The sequence below is a fragment of the Arabidopsis thaliana genome, chromosome 5 (genome assembly GCF_000001735.4).
Source record: "Arabidopsis thaliana chromosome 5, partial sequence".
In the NCBI taxonomy this organism is placed as follows: domain Eukaryota; kingdom Viridiplantae; phylum Streptophyta; class Magnoliopsida; order Brassicales; family Brassicaceae; genus Arabidopsis; species Arabidopsis thaliana.
The window spans coordinates 11,287,522-11,304,305 of NC_003076.8; the positions used below are offsets into that span (position 1 = coordinate 11,287,522).

The 16,784-nt window shown below is 37.3% G+C and overlaps 4 pseudogenes across 4 annotated transcripts; all 4 read left to right on the forward strand.

Moving 5' to 3' along the window:
• Positions 1 to 425: 425 nt before the first annotated feature.
• On the forward strand, positions 426 to 997 carry AT5G29629 (annotated as a pseudogene). The gene has a single exon.
• Positions 998 to 3,570: 2,573 nt separating this feature from the next.
• AT5G29635 lies at positions 3,571 to 5,195 on the forward strand (annotated as a pseudogene; the record flags this gene model as incomplete). The annotated part of the gene is made up of 1 exon: positions 3,571 to 5,195.
• Positions 5,196 to 7,043: 1,848 nt separating this feature from the next.
• Positions 7,044 to 12,488, forward strand: AT5G29720 (annotated as a pseudogene; the record flags this gene model as incomplete). The annotated part of the gene is made up of 1 exon: positions 7,044 to 12,488.
• A 2,060-nt stretch (positions 12,489 to 14,548) lies between these two features.
• Positions 14,549 to 16,371, forward strand: AT5G29762 (annotated as a pseudogene; the record flags this gene model as incomplete). Its single annotated transcript has 1 exon — positions 14,549 to 16,371.
• Positions 16,372 to 16,784: the final 413 nt, after the last annotated feature.

A 16,784-nucleotide genomic window follows, 5' to 3' on the forward strand; every position in this document is an offset into this window, starting at 1 on the left:
TGATCACGAGAGTTCGACCCCACTTCCCCCCTTCCCCCCCCCCCCCAACAAATTGAGAAAGTGTCAAATATAACCGTTGACAAAAAAAGAAGAAGGATATTACATAATTTAATCAATTATTTGCAGTTGTGCTTGCCATTATCTTTGCTATTTCCTATAAGTTGGGGAATAGCTTATGTATAATGTTACCATAGATTAGGGAGTAATTTTCGGGACTTAATTAACAAAAATACGCACTGATTATAAAAAACTTAAACAAATATTAATCAAAATTAAAGAATTTATATATTCGTAACAAACTTGAATCATTCAATTTATACCCATAGTCTCCTAAACTTCAGGTCATCTGAAACTGTATTCTCATAAACAGAAACATAAAAACTCTGAGAACAAGATCAGAACAAAAACAAATGAACATAAGAACAAATATGGGGTCAAACTTTCATGCTTTTATGGTTCAATGGTTCGATTTTGGTCACATGACTGCATTTTTGCATTTGGCTGAGAAAGGGCACAAAATAACTTTCTTGCTCGCCAAGAAGGCTTTGAAGCAACTTGAACCTCTCAATCTCTTCCCAGACTGCATTCTCCTTTCACATTCTTACCATCGCTTTTCTGGATACCCTCCCTGAAGGTGCTGAGACAACCTCGAATATCCCGATATCGTTAGGGAGTTTTCTAGCCTCGGCTATGGATCGGACATGTAATCAGGTTGAAGAAGCGGTTTCTATACTTAAACCCGGATATGATTTTCTTCGATTGTGCTCACTGGATTCCAGAAATAGCTACAGAGTATGGTGCCAAGAGTGTGAATATCATAACGATTTCTTCAGCATGTGTAGCTATCTCATTTGTGCCTAGTAATCATCCAAATGACTTGGTTAGTACTCCACCGGGATATCCTTCTTCGAAGGTGTTAGTAGCTGAGCCTTGGCGTCAGTAGCTTAGCTAGTTCCAACCAGGATCAGTAATATATTGTGCATTAGGCAGCCAAATTATTCTTGAAAATAATCAATTCCAAGAACTTTGTTTGAATGGAGCTGAAAGGTTTACCATTTCTTGTCGCAATCACTACAAGAATTTCGGCCATTGGTAGCAGATGATTGTAGCACTAATTCACTAACTGCTAGTAAAAGTGATAAAATCGGATGGCAACTATATTGTAGCATTAATTTAGTGCTGAGAAAGAATTTCATTAAGCGGCAACCCAAAAATCATTACGATAGAAGAAAAATCATTGTGGAGGCAAAAAACTTAGCCAAAAATTTGGTTTTTTTGCCACTCTCTTCACACTTAGACAAAAGCATTCCTCACTTAGACAAAATAGACAAAACACTTCGTCGACGATACCATAAATTTCGTTTCGGGTCACTGATATAGGTCAAATTGCATTAAGACCACTCTATCAAATAAGAGATCGATTGTAACACTTAAGGGTCGAATTTTACAAAGTTCTTGGATCAAACAATAGATCAAGATTTTGAATTAAGCTAAGTAAAATAGTAATGAAAAAGAAAAAATAGACGAAAATAATAGCAAATTGTGAGGTTGTAAGACAAGAAAGTAAAAACGTCATGCTTAGGGTACTCTCAGGAAACTATTGGTTAGTAGATCTAATAATAGCTAGGTTGTTATCGAACCATTCTTAAACTCAAACTCTAATTATAGAATAATCGGTGGTGTTCCGCAAAACTCCATATGCCTATAGCTAAGAATAACTGGAGAAGCCGAAAGATCTTTAACCTGAACATGCATTCTAAACGAGTTCAATTGTTCACCTTAGTAGATAGGCCGATTCATATTACACACCTATAAACCCGGCTCATCAAATAATAGATCCAACTACAGATACCTATGGTGGGCATATCTATTGTCTGGATTCAAGTTCTAGGTGATCGATCTAGATCTAGCATTAAGAACAATTAAAGATGAAGAATTCTACCGATAACCTAGTAGGGGCGATCTACTAAACCATATGAATCCCTAATGAGAAACCCTAAACCTAACAAGTGGATTACTCAGACATGATCAAAGAAACACAACTCATAGTCTGAATAAGAAATCAATAATAGCAAGAGAAAGAGTAAAGAAGATCTTCTCCAAAGGGAGTCTCCATAGGGTTTTGCTCCCAAAGTACAAAAGAGATAAGGAGATTAGCCTCTCTAAGCTTAGGTCTAAACAATGACCTTAAAAACTATATATATGACCTAAAAACGTGATGGGCCTTCTTTAGAAATAAGGGAAAGTTCTCGGCCGAATTTGGAAATCTTCAAAACATCAATAAGTTGCGTCTTCGAATCGCCATCAGGTATTGGTGTCTCTTGACACCAGGGGTGGTGTCGTTCGACACCTACGCGGATTTTGGTCTGCGAATTGCTTCTGCAACTTAAGTTGTCTGTTTTGCTCCAGAATGCTCCATAATCTCCAAATGCCTGCCAAGCATGTAAAGACCTGAAAAAGACTATAAAAGACTCTATAGAAAAGACTCTATAAATAACAAAAGGACTCTAAAACCTATACCTTAATCATAGCTAAAAGCAGTAAAAATAGAGTTATATCAGTCACCACAAAACCTAATTCCCTTCATTCCTCAACCTCTTTCGCATTGATTCCCTCGATTTCCGGTCATTCCTCAACCTTCTTCGCCTCGAGTTCCCTCTCCTTTCAAAAAGGAAATCATCACTTTATCGCTGAGCTAAGTTTTTCTCTTCTCCGACGCTTTATTCCACTTGCAATTATGAAGAAAAAACCTAGATCTTAAGGTAATCAATTTACGATTTTTGGAATTATGAACTCTAGATCTAATCGTCATTCTCAGTCTTAATTCGATTTCTCTAATTACTTTCCATTTTAACTCTCATTGTAGCAAGAATCAAAGTCGTAGATATATCTTTGAGGACCTTACACGATTATAAGCAAGAGAATCAATCTCCTTTACAATCTTTAGGTTATGGTTCTTATATTCGTTTGACAACTAGTAGTTTACAATCTTAAGACATATATAAAGAGTTTGCAGGTTGCTATTAGAATTTCTTAGCTTCTGATATTAGTTTAAAGGTTGGATCTTTTTGCAACATAAGGAGTTTTCAAGGTTTCTAGCTCGGGCGAAAACGACTTTAACTTCAGAAGCTTATAGTTTGTAGGTTAGTTGTTTTGACTTTTAGATTCGAGATGGGTTTCATACGACTTCAACTTCAAAAGCTTATGGTATTAGTTTATTTGTTTAATCTTGTCAATTTTTTTTTTTTTTTTTTTTTTTTTGGAATATTTAGAAGTTCAAAAAGATCCTTTCCAAGGTATCTCAAACCTAGCACCTCCACCTCGGAGATTTACCACTAAGCCAACAACACGTTGGTGTTTAATCTTGTCAATGTGAATGTCAATGTGTTTGTTTGGTGTTTGAATTCTTTTGGGTTTGTTATATTTTGCTTATGGGTAAGAACATACAATGGTCGAAAAGTCATAAGTTCATCTGAACAAGTATGTGAAAAAATATACTTATGGGTTTAATGTGGGATTAAAAGAATTAAGGTTTTCTTATTGTTTTTTGGTCTCATCTTACTTTGCATAAGAGTTGATCCTGGTTATAAGAGAGGTGCTAGGGATTTTGTGAGGTCTGTGGTTGCAGCTTTAGGAGAAATGGAGATGATTTATTTGCATGTGTATTCACTGTCGCAACGTAGACCGTCACTCAATTGGTATTGTTGTCGATCATCTTGTAACAAGAGGAATGGATTTGAGTTACAAGATGCAAGAGGACTGGTATCATAATGGGGAAGTTAAATCTGAGACTGAGAGTAGAAGCAATGCAAGTCAGTCGAACCAAGAGATTTTAGGGTTATACCAAGCTGCTGAGTTTGGAGATGAAGAGTTAGTTAGGTAGGTAGATATAAGTGAGGGTGCTGAGGCTTAGAATAAGCTAGAAGATGAGTTTCATGCAAAGCTAGCCGATGCAGAAACACCCCTATACCCTAGTTTTGCAAACCACAACAAGCTATCATCAATAGTTTTACCCTTCAGGATAAAGACACAAAGTGGTTGGTCTGACAAAAGCTTCGGTCTGCTGCTTCAAACTTTTTCATAGATGCGATAATGTATTGCACACATCGTTATACGAGGTGAAGAGGTTTTTGAGATATTTTGAGATGGGTTATGAGAAGATACACGCTTGTGTGGATGACTGTTGTTTATCCAGAAAGCAGTTTGAGAAGCTCAACAATTGTCCGAAATGCAATGCTTCACGGTGGAAGATTAACACCCGCATTAGTGAAGTTAAGAAAGGTATTCCACAGAAAGTACGTAGGTATTTTCCGATAATTCCACGTCTCAAGAGGATGTTCAGGTCATTAGACATGGAGAAGAACTTAAGGTGGCACTTTAGTAATAAGAGCACTGAAGAAAACTTCTGTGACGTGGGATCAAATGAATGATAAATACCCGTCTTTTGCCTCTGAAGAGAGGAACATTAGGTTGGGACTCTCGTCAGATGAGTTTAATCCGTTTAACATGAAGAATGTTCATTATAGTGCTTGGCCTGTTTTGCTAGTCAACTACAACATGTCACCTGACAAGTGTATGAAGGAAGAGAACATCATGTTGTCATTACAGATTCCTGGTCCAACCCAATGTGGAAACAATATAGATGTGTACTTAGAACCCCTTATTGAAGATCTAATCGATCTGTAGGAGAAGGGAAAGTCAACGTATAACGCATTCAGTCAAACCACTTTCACATTAAAGGAAATGCTTATCTAGACCATAATTTTCCTGCATACGGAAATGTTGTTGGCTATAAGGTGATGGGCAAAATGGCATGTCCTGTTTGCGGAAAACATACAGAAAATATGTGGTTAACTAATTGTAGAAAACACGTATACATGTGCCATCAAAAGGGTTTGCTACCCACACATGTTTATCGAGGAAAGAAAGCATGGTTTGATGGTAAAGCTGAGCATGGGATAAGAGGTCGGATTCTGAGTGGTCCTAACATATACCAAATACTCAAAAATTACAAGAATGATTTTGGGAATGTGAAAGTAACAAGAAGGAAGAGAAATATGAAATAGTGTGTTGGTTCAGGCTCAAACACTAATGATGATACCAGTGAATCAGAGGAAGATGAAGAACAAGTAGATGACGATGAGTTATCTAGTTGGAAGAAGTTGTTTATCCTTTTTACGTTGCCTTATTGGAAAGTATGTTCCTAAGGTGGTTTTTAATTTATCATTTCAGAATTGATCGATTTTCAATGTCTTTAGGGGGGGTTATTGGATCATTGATTTGAATGGATTTGAAAATCCAAGTAACATTTGGAAATCCACACAGAATCTATTGTTTTAAAAATCAGACAACGTGGATTTGAAAGTCAAATAATATGGAATTGAAAGTCAAATAAAGCAGATTTGAAATTCATACAAAAGGATTACAAAATTAAAAACATTACAATCTTTAAAAATAATCTCTCACGTTCTGATCTATGAATTCTCAATTGAATCATTCCACATGTTTGATGTTATCGTTTCTCTCCACTGATTGGCATATTCTCTATATTTATCTTGGGTTGTAAGAACTTCATCATTATTGTCATTAATTTCTTCGACAACTTCTTCTACACTTTCGTCTTCTTCCAGAAAATTATCCGTTCGACAAAACTTTCGAAGAAAATTATGTAAACCAACACATGCAAGTACAATCTCTGTTTGCGTCTTATAAGGAAAAGGAGGTTGATATACCTCGATTTTCACAACTTTTAACTATGATTTAGGTATAGTTTTTAGAGTCCTTTTGTTATTTGTAGAGTCTTTTCTACTCTTTTTCAGGTCTTTACATGTTTGGGATGCATTTGGAGATTATGGAGCATTCTGGAGCAACACAGACAACTTAAGCTGCATAAGCAATTCGGAGACGGAAATTGACGTAGGTGTCGATCGACACAACCCCTGGTGTCGAGCGACACCAATACCTGACGGCAATTCAATTGCGCAACTTATTCGTGTTTTGAAGATTTCCAAATTCGGCTCAGAACTCTCTCTTATATCCAAAAAAGGCCCAAACGTTTTTAGGACTTATATATTGATTTTTATGGTCATTGTTTAGAGGCATAACTCTTATTATCTCTTTTATTCTTGAGAGCAAAACCCTGTGGAGACTCCCTTTAGAGAAGATTCTTCTAAACTCTTTTCTCTTATTAATTTCATCATTGATTTCTTATTCAATAATGTTTTGTTCTTCTATGATCATGCTTGAGTAGTCCTCTTGTTGGGTTTAGGGATTCTCATTAGTGATTTGGATAAATTAGTAGATCGAAAACCCTTTTAGGGTAATATATTTAGAATTCTTCATCTTGGATTATTCTTAATGCTAGTTTTAGAGTAACTAACTAGAACTTGATTTTAGGATAATAGGTATACCCACCATAGGTATCTATTACTGAAACTATCTTAAATGAGCCTAATATTTAGATGTGTGCTAGCGTCCATTACTTAGGTGAACTTATCAAACCTGATTATAATGCTTGCTTAGTTCTAGGGATTTACAAGAGAATTAGGATCAATACTATTAAGCATAGTGAATTTCGCGGAACACCACCGGTTACTTTGTATTAGTGATTTGTGTTCTAGAATGGTTCGATAATAATCCTAATTTACTGCTAGATCTACTATTATGATATTTCCTGAGAATTTTCCTAAACCCGACGTCTTAATCATCTGAATCTACAATCTCTTTTATTTCTTGTCTTGTCTTTTACTTTTATTACATTCTCTGTTTAGCTTTATTCGAAACTATTAATCTACTGTGTGATCCAATAACTTTGTGGAATTCGATCCCTAAGTGCTATAACAACCTCTTTATTTGAGAGAGTAGTCATTAGGGTAATTTGACTCATATCAAATTTGGCGCCCTTGCCGAAGTTCTCTTCGATTCACCATTAGATTAGGTGTAGAATTTAGTCTAAGCTTTTCTTTTCTTTTGTTACTCACGCGTTTTTATTTCTTCTTCTTCTTGTGTTTCAGGAGTTTAAGGAATTCAAACGCAACTACAAGATGCTGATAGTAATACCTGATACTGCTGGAGTGTTACGCGATAGTGCTGGTCAGGCATACAACGAAGAGGGTCAGAAAATAGATGAACAGGGAAACCTGATACCAGAAATCGCTGATGGTGTCGATCTACACCAGCTGGGTGTCGCTCGACACCAAGAAGAAATCAAAGCAGATGGTCGTCGGATGACTCTTGGTGACTACAACAGACCGGATCTCTTCTATTCCAATCGATCTGCAATCCGACCACCTACCTTTGAAAGAAGCGATTTTGAGATAAACCCTGCATTATATACTCTTGTGAGTATGCATCCTTTCCATGGTCTTTCACAAGAACATCCTATGGATCATATTGAGCGGTTTGAAGACTTGGTTTTGAGCATTAAGGCAGAGGGTGTTTCTTATGACTATCTTCCCCACAAGCTCTTCCCATATTCTCTTGCTGGGGAAGCATCTTCTTGGCTTAAGCAGTTGAAGCCTGGATCTTTGACAACTTGGAAAGAAATAAATGTTACTTTTCTCAACAACTTTTTTAATGATGCAAGATCCGAGGAGCTGAGAATGGAGATCTCTACCTTCTCCCAAGAAGCAACTGAAGCATTTAAAGCCGTTTGGATCAGATTCAGAGGATATCAGAGAGATTGCCTGCATCATGGTTTTAATGAGGTTCAGTTGTTAGGACTCTTCTTCAAAGGAGTTGATTGGCGATATCAGATGGCTTTAAATGCAGTTAGTACCAAAAGCGTTGACATTGCAAGGAAAACGCAAGTTCAGTATGTTGCACAAGTTGACAGTTTAGCCACTTCAGAAAAGATGGATCAACAGAGATACATGAGCTTCAATCAACAATCAACACATCAGAAATCGGTTCAGCAAAGTACAAGCTTCATTTAGAATCATGCTTCTTCAACCCAAGCCCACCCTCCACCCGACACCACTAAGACGATCAAATCTATGCTCGAACAGATTCTCAAAGGTCAAGAGAAGCAAACAACAGATTTTGATCACAAACTGGTTGCATTATCCGACAATATGAATAGGAAGATTCAAATATTGAACAATCGGATCGAGCAATTAACTACAAACAAAGAAGATGTTCGTGCTATTAAGTTAAAGAGTGGAAAACAGCTAAATCCAGTGCTTCAACGAGAGCTTCCTACAACCAAAATCGTTAATTTGGAAGAAAATGATGTTGCAGTTTTTGCAGACCAGACACAAGTGTCGACCGACACAGCTGGGTGTCGATCGACACCAGCCACGACAGACACTACAGAACGCGACAGTGTCGACCGACACCAACAGGGTGTCGATCGACACCAACCCTGCCCAAACCTGCGAATTCTCCAAAACCCGATTTCAGCTGCGGCAAAGGTAACCAAACCCAAGGTTCCTTTTCCCAAGAGTCCTAGGAATTCCATACAGGAGCTTGATGATGCTAGATGCAAAGCTATGATGGATAAGTTGATTGTAGAGATGCCACTCATAGATGCTGTGAAGTCTTCTCCTATGGTCAGACAGTTTGTGAGGAGGATGGTTACTAAGGATTTGCTTATTGAGAAAGCTGTGATGACGATGTCTACACAGGTTAGCGACATTATTCAGAACAAGACTCCACATAAACTTCCAGATTCAGGTAGCTTTGTTCTCAATTGTGGTATCCTTAACGAGAGTTTTGAGCGATGCTTGTGCGATCTTGGTTCTAGTGTCAACTTGATGCCACGTTCAGTTGCGCTTCAGCTTGGTTTGACAGATTTAGAGCCTACACAAATCACTCTTGTTCTTGCTGATCGATCTGTTCGTAGACCTGATGGTATCCTATGCGATGTCCTTGTACAAGTCGGTACTAGCTACATTCCTACAGATTTTGTGGTTTTATCTTATGAGAAAGAACCTAAAGATCCTCTAATCTTGGGAAGACCTTTCTTAGCCACAACTGGTGCCATTATTGATGTAAGGAAGGGCAGAATAGGATTAAATGTAGGTGATCTTACAATGCAGTTTGACATGAATAAGGTGGTTAAGAAGCCTACCATCGATGGACAGACTTTCTATGTGGATACTATCTCTTCTCTGGCTAACGAATTTCTCATGAAGATGACACCTACTGATCCTTTGAAGCATGCTCTGATTCCCTCAATTGACAAAGTTCCCAACGGGTATAGTAAGCTGCTGGATAGGACTGAGCATGTGATGCAATTGGTTGCTCAAGAGGAGTTAATTTGCACATCTACAAAAGCAGCAATAGTTGGTGACGTGAGCCCAGAAAAAGCTCCTAAAGTAGTTGATCTAAAACCATTTCCTGCAGGGCTAAGGTACGCATTTCTTGGTGCAAATTCTACTTACCCAGTCATTGTTAATGCTTCTTTAAACACCGCAAAGCTCACTTTATTGCTAACCAAGCTGCACAAGTATCGCAAAGCTCTTGGCTATTCTCTTGATGATATTATAGGTATCTCTCCAGACTTGTATATGCATATGATTCACCTCAAGGATGAGTCTAAGCCCTCAGTTAAGCAATAGAGAAGACTAAACCCAAATCTGAAAGATGTTGTTAAGAAGGAGATAATGAAACTGTTGGAAGCTGGGATCATCTAACCAATTTCAGATAGTGATTGGGTTAGTCCAGTGCATGTGGTTCCTAAGAAAGGAGGTGTTACAGTGGTTAAGAATGACAAGAATGAGTTGATTCCTACACGGATAGTTACGAGCCACAAGATGTGTATTGACTACATGAAGCTGAACAGTGCAACAAAGAAGGATCATTTTCCTCTACCATTCATTGATCAAATGTTGGAAAGGTTAGCTAATCACAAGTACTATTGCTTTCTTGATGGATACTCAGAATTCTTTTATATACCAACCCATCCAGATGATGAGGAGAAGACTGCATTCACGTGTCCGTATGGTACTTTCGCATATCGCAAAATGCCATTTGGTCTATGCAATGCTCCTGCGACATTTGCGAGATGTATGATGTCAATCTTGACAAACATGATTGAGGATTTCATGGAAGTCTTTATGGATAACTTTTATGTTTATGGGTCTTCATTGGGTTGCCTGAATTTTCAGCCCTATACTAGTTGCAATCTCAACTTTCCACCCTAAACTTTTAGCCACTTCAAAAACCACCATAAAAAACTTTGTTCTCGATAAAACTACACGTACTTTCAGATTTGTTCTAAAAACTACGCCTCCAATTGAACCGATCTGTTAAACGATAATTATACATCTGGTTTGTTTTACCCAGAATTTAACCAAAAGTAATTCGATTTTGACTCTATTTTAACCCAATTTTGACCTAAAAATATAAATAAATTGTGTTTTTAAGAAGAAAAAGTATTTTTATTAATTTTTGTTAATTTTTATTTGTGATAAACATTTAAAAATATTAAATTATAACTAATTTTTAGCAAAACTTAATATGACAAAATATAGCCCAAATTCTATTTTGAGCTATATTTTGTTATAAATTTTTGATAATATACAAACATGTAAATTTTCATTTTGGCACCATAATATATATATATATATATATATGTATTTATATATCCGTAATAAAAACATATACCGAATATATATACACCATAATATATATATATATGTATTTATATATCCGTAAACACCACAATCAAAGTATATATTATGGTATTTATAAATTTATTTTTCTTTACAGATTCTGTTTTCTTTTTTTATATTCAAGAGAAGTTAGATATGTATATATATATATATTATGGTGTATATATATTCGGTATATGTTTTTATTACCAAAATATATACTAAAATTATATTATATAAAACATTTAATTATATAATTTTGTGTGGTATATTTTGTTATATTATTATTTGTTAAAATTTATTTCTTTATTATTTTTAAGTTTTTATCAAAAAAAAAAAAAGTTTTGTTTTAGAGAAAATATTTTTTGGGTCAAAATTGGGTTAAAATAGAGTCAAAATCGAATTTCTGGAAAAGTAAAACCGGAGGAATTTCAATCGGTTGATTGATCGGTTCAATTGGAACCGTAGGTTTAAGAACAAATCCGAAAGTATATGTAGGTTTATCGAGTGTAAAGTATTTTTTGGTTGTCTTTCAAGTGCCAAAAAGTTTGGGGTGGAAAGCTGAGATTATAACTACTATAGGGCTGAAATTTCAGGCAACCTGTCTTCATTTGAAGCATGCTTGGAGAACCTTTGCAAGGTTCTGGCTAGATGTGAAGAGAAGAATTTGGTTCTTAATTGGGAGAAGTGTCATTTCATGGTAGGTATAGTTCTTGGTCACAAAGTTTCAGCTGCTGGTATTGAGGTTGATAAAGCCAAGATAGAGGTTATGACAAGTTTACATGCACAAAATAGCGTGAAATCTGTGAAGAGATTTCTTGGACATGTTGGATTTTACAGGAGGTTTGTCAAGGATTTCAGTAAGATTGTCGAGCCACTAACAGCTTTGCTTCGTAAGGATGTGAAGTTTGACTTCAACTCTGAGTTTCATGCTGCTTTTAATAAGATTAAGGAGGCCTTGGTGAGTGCTCCAATAGTTCAAGCTCCGGACTAGAATTTACCTTTTGTGATGATTCAAGCGATTCTGCAGTTGGAGCTGTTTTGGGACAGAGGAAAGGCAATAAACTTCACGTTATCCACTATGCTAGTAGAACACTTGATGATGCACAACGGAATTATGCGACAACAAAGAAAGAATTGTTAGCTGTGGTTTTTGCTTTTGAGAAGTGATATAACCCTATTTTTACTACTTTTAGCTATGATATAGGTATAAGGAAAGTAAAGGTGTATTTTCTCCCAGGCACAATTCTTGAGAGACCACCTTCGCAATTGGTTTCTGGCACCGGTAGAGCCCTTGCTCATCGGCGCTGGGATCTCTCTCTCTTTAATCGATCTTCTCTCACCCTTCTTCCCTTATGGTTCTATCTCTTGCTTTGGTTTTCTTTTCACTCCTTTCAGAAACTCTACCTAATATCCAAACTCTTCTCCAGCGATAAATCTGAACTCTTATCTCCATTGACCGTCAGATCCCTTAGCTCTCACCCTTTCGCGATTCTCGCAGGTCAAGTCACTCACCGTTCCTCCTCACAAGCTGCTTCTCCATCATCCTCGTCATGGAATTCAGATCCCTTCATCAAGTGTTCTACTCGGTTGTGGCGGGACCAGAGGCTCGAGTTGTCACTTGAACCGCTGAATCTTAGTTCGGCGGAAGAATCAACCAAAGTAGACGTTTTATCTTGTTCAGCAGCAGCTACAACTCGGTTAGCTTTTGTCACTATTCTTTTGGTTTGGCTTCTTAGCATCATCTCCGATCTGCCGCCGTTGCCATTGAACAACACAAAGAAGGAGCTAAACCTAATGTTGCTTTGTCTCTCTCTTAATGGGCCTAGCCGAAGAAGTTTCTGCTTTCCCTACAGCCCAAGACTAATCCTATCTCAGTCCAAGCTTAACTAATGGGCTTAAGCCCTTATTCTTTTTGGTCTTGGTTTGATCTCTCATTTCTCTTGCTTAGTCTAATGCTAGAACTATTCTATTCGTTCACAGAAGGCAATGGAGACCTTTTTGTTTCAATAGCAATGGTTTTAGCTTGGTCTTGTCATTATCATTCTCGAAACCTACTAGATAGATTTGTTCGATTGATTTTTGTTGGAAGACTTTTGTCCTCCCATTGCAATATGCCTGTTAGAGTAAATAAGTCCGACATTATGATCCCGCCTCTATGGAGTAGGGATTACCGACGCTTTTTCAACTCTCTTTCCCCATTACCTCTGATTACCGAGCTCTATCACGCGACCATCATTTGTTTGGATAATTTGCAAACTTTTGTTAGTTTGGGAAGTCACGGCATTATGACCCCATCTCCAAGAGGTGGTTACCGTATCTCCTTCAAATTGTTCTACCTTTTAGCATCTCCCGTGGAGCACCTTCTCAAAGGCTCATATGCATTGTTTGCAATAACCGTCTATGACCACAAGTTGGTCGAAGATCTCGCGAAGCCCGTCTTCATGGTCGAATCCGCCAAGGGCTCAATAGATTTTTCAAACCTTGTAAACTTTTTTAAAAGTGAACACCTCTTTGCAAAACTCATGAAGCCTATATCTTTATTTCCTTGTTCTATCCTATTTGTAATTTGTATGAACTTCCCTCTTTTGAGGCTTAAGTGAATGGAAATTATTGTTTGACAAAAAAAAAAAGCTATGATTTAGGCATTAGCTTTAGAGTCTATTTGTTATTTCGAGAGTCTTTTCTAGTCTTTTTCAGGTTATTACATGTTTGGGATTCATTTGGAGATAATGGAGCATTCTGGAGGAAAACGGAAAATATATGCTGCTAAAAAAATCCTGAGACTAAAAACCGCGTAGGTGTCAAACAACACCACCCCTGGTGTCGAGCGACACCAATACCTGACGGCACTTCAAAGACGAAACTTATTGATATTTTGAAGATTTCCAAATCCGGCTCAGAATCTTTGTACTATTTTTAATCAATTCCCATCACGTTTTTAAGACATATATAGTTTTTAGGTCAATGTTTAGACCCTAAGCTTGGAGAGGCTATTCTCCTTTTCTCTTTTGTTCTTGGGAGCCAAAACCTTGTGGAGACTCCATTTTGAGAAGATCTTTCTAAATTGTATTCTCTTATCGTTTCTTACTTTGATTTCTACTTTATACATGTTTTGTTCTTTCATAATCATGTCTAAGTAGGTGTCTTGGTTGGTTTAGGGATTCTCAATTAGAGATTTGGATGAATTAGTAGATCGAAAACCCAGTTAAGATAATATATTTAGAATTCTTCATCTTAGATTGTTCTTAATGCTAGTTTTAGAGTAACTAACTAGAACTTGATTTTAGGATAATAGGTATACCCACCATAGGTATCTATTACTGAAACTATCTTAGATGAGCCTAGTATTTAAATGCGTGCTAGCGTCGATTACTTAGGTGAACTTATCAAACCTGATTATAATGCTTGCTTAGTTCTAGGGATTTACAAGAGAGCTGGGATCAATACTATTAAGCATAGTGAGTAGCACGGCACACCACTGGTTACATTATATTAGTGATTTGTGTTCTAGAATGGTTCGATAATATTCGTAATTTACTTCTAGATCTACTATTCTGATATTTTCAGAGAATTTTCCTAAACCCGATATCTGCATCATTTGAATATACACCCAAACTCGTTTATTGCTTTCTTGTCTTTTATTTTATAATCTATTTGTTTAGCTTAATTCAAAACCTTAGTCTATTATGTGAACTGAGAGTTTTGTGGAATTCGACCCTAAAGTAATACAATCGATCTCTTATTTCAGAGAGTGGTCTTAGGACTAATTTGACCCATATCAAATTTGGCGCCGTTGGCGAAGTTCTCTACGATTCACTATTAGATTAGGATTAGAATTTGGTTTAAGCTTTTATTTTTCTTTTTCTTTTTATTTACTTAGTCTTTCTCTTTTCTTTTCTTGTGTTTTTCAGGTGTTTGTCTAATCACAGAACCAGGAGCAAGCGAGAAACATGAGAGAGAGTAAGATTGGTGGGATCATGGCTAAGCTTAATGTGGTCACAATAAACTTGTGGAGGATGTCGATTATGTTCGTAGCAGAGGTTTTCCGAATCAGAGATTTGATCACCAACAAGGCTATAGAGGTTCCTATGGGAATGGTCCAACTAGCTACACTCAGAATTCTCAGTTCCAACAACCGCTTCAGAATAGCAATAGTTTCAGCTTCACAAAGAACTATGATCTTGCTTCTTACCAACCCCCACCCTCCACCCGCACCTAGAAGCAAGATATAATCATTGCTGGAACAGATTCTGGATGGTCAACAGTGGATCTTAGAGAGACCTACCCCTAGATGGAATGAGAGCAGCCTCAGCACTTCTTGGGATGCTGTTTCAATGGAAAGTGAGTATGAGTTAGTGAAGATTGAGGGGAGTGACGATTTTGAAGTTGCAGAGGCAGTGTCGAACGATACCAACCCTTGGTGTCGATCGACACCATCACATATATACGAGACATCGGGTTGTGACAAAGCAAAATGGAACAGGCTCGACATTGATCTCCAGAATCGCTCAACACACATTGATAGTGTCGATCGACACCACCAGTACCAAGCTGAGGAAGTGTTGACGTTTCACGGAGCAGAATCGACCGAGATTGACAGAGTAGGATCGATACCAGATAGTAGTGTCGACGACACTCACCTGGTGTCGATCGACACTTGATGCAAACTGCACCAATCAGCCTTGACTTTCCACCTGTTGTTAAACTAGTCTACACACCTGAAATTCCTTCTTCATTGCCTCAACAGTATATGCAAGGGATTCAAAAGGACCACTACAAGCTTCCATAGCATAAGGAGAACAACACGAAGACAAATATTGTCTTAGAACAGATTACAGCGCTGAATTATTAACATGCTAAGGAAACTCGAGTTGTAGCACGAGTGTCGATTACCACTCGCGTCGATCGACACACATCACTAGTTGAAGCAGAGTTATCTCTGATAGCTACTTTTCAAGCTGGGATCACTTCTATCAGTCCAGGCACTACTGTCACGTCACACATTGCACCTCTCATACTTCATCCAACTCCTAAACGGCTAAGGTATTCATCTCCTCCTCCAAAACCTCCATATATCATCAATAAGACTTTAAAATTTCCAAAAATTGTTTTACGGTTAAGCAAGCCACGAGTTTCTCTTCGAGCGCTTGTTCTTTCTTTTGATGATTGTGCTGGTAAAAGGAGTATTCCACCCATACCTGAGTCCCACCATGCTGATGCTCCTCTCTTCCTAGATAGAGCTCATACACTACTTGCTTATACACCAGCATGGATAATGAGAGGTCTTTCTCCGCGATATTTACTGCCACCAACTGATCCACTTGATCCTCATATTCCATCAAAGTCAAGCTATTGACTATAAACAAGCGCTTAGTGGGAGGCAACCCACATGTATGATTTTATTTTATTTCATTTTTCTTTTATTTTACGTTTTCCTTTTATTTTTCTTGCTTACTCCGGATTTGAATGCCACTGGGGACAGTGACGTTTAAGTCTGAGGGAGGCAGTTAGTAAGTACATTTTTCTTTTTGAGTCTTATGCTTACTCTTATTTTTCTTATTTTTGAGTCGTTTTATTGAGTCAAAATTTTGTTGGGAATAATGATCTCTATTCTTTAGTTTATTGCCTGGTTGATTAATGCTGCAGGTTCGACTCAGTCCGACTATTGGAAAATCCAGATGGCAAACCGACAAACTTGAGGATATCCTGGTTTCCAACACAATCCACTAAGGCTGGAGCTAATCTCATTGCTCTTCCTTTTACCTCGTCAAAACGGTTACTCTTCATAGAACTTTACTCCTTGTTCATACTTGATACTGAGACCAATGTGAAAAAGAAAAGTATTCCTCTCCCCTTATAAAAAAAGAAGCAAGAGATTGATATGATTTTCGGTAGTATATAGGGGTAGAAATGTTTACAATGACCCCATTATTATACATTATTATGAATGATTAATTACAAAGGTTGGAAATATGCCTAGGGTGTCGATCCAGTATGCGAGTTCCCCTTTGTTTACTCTTAAAAAAGAATAAGTCTAGGAGAGAAAGAATACGAAAGAAAAAAATAATATACAAAGAATGGTCGATTTATCAAGGTATAGTAAAGGAATGAGTTTAGAAGGTTCTTGAATATTAGTTTGCTTGATGAGACCCAGCGATAAAGCCTGGTGGATATAGTTGTGGAATT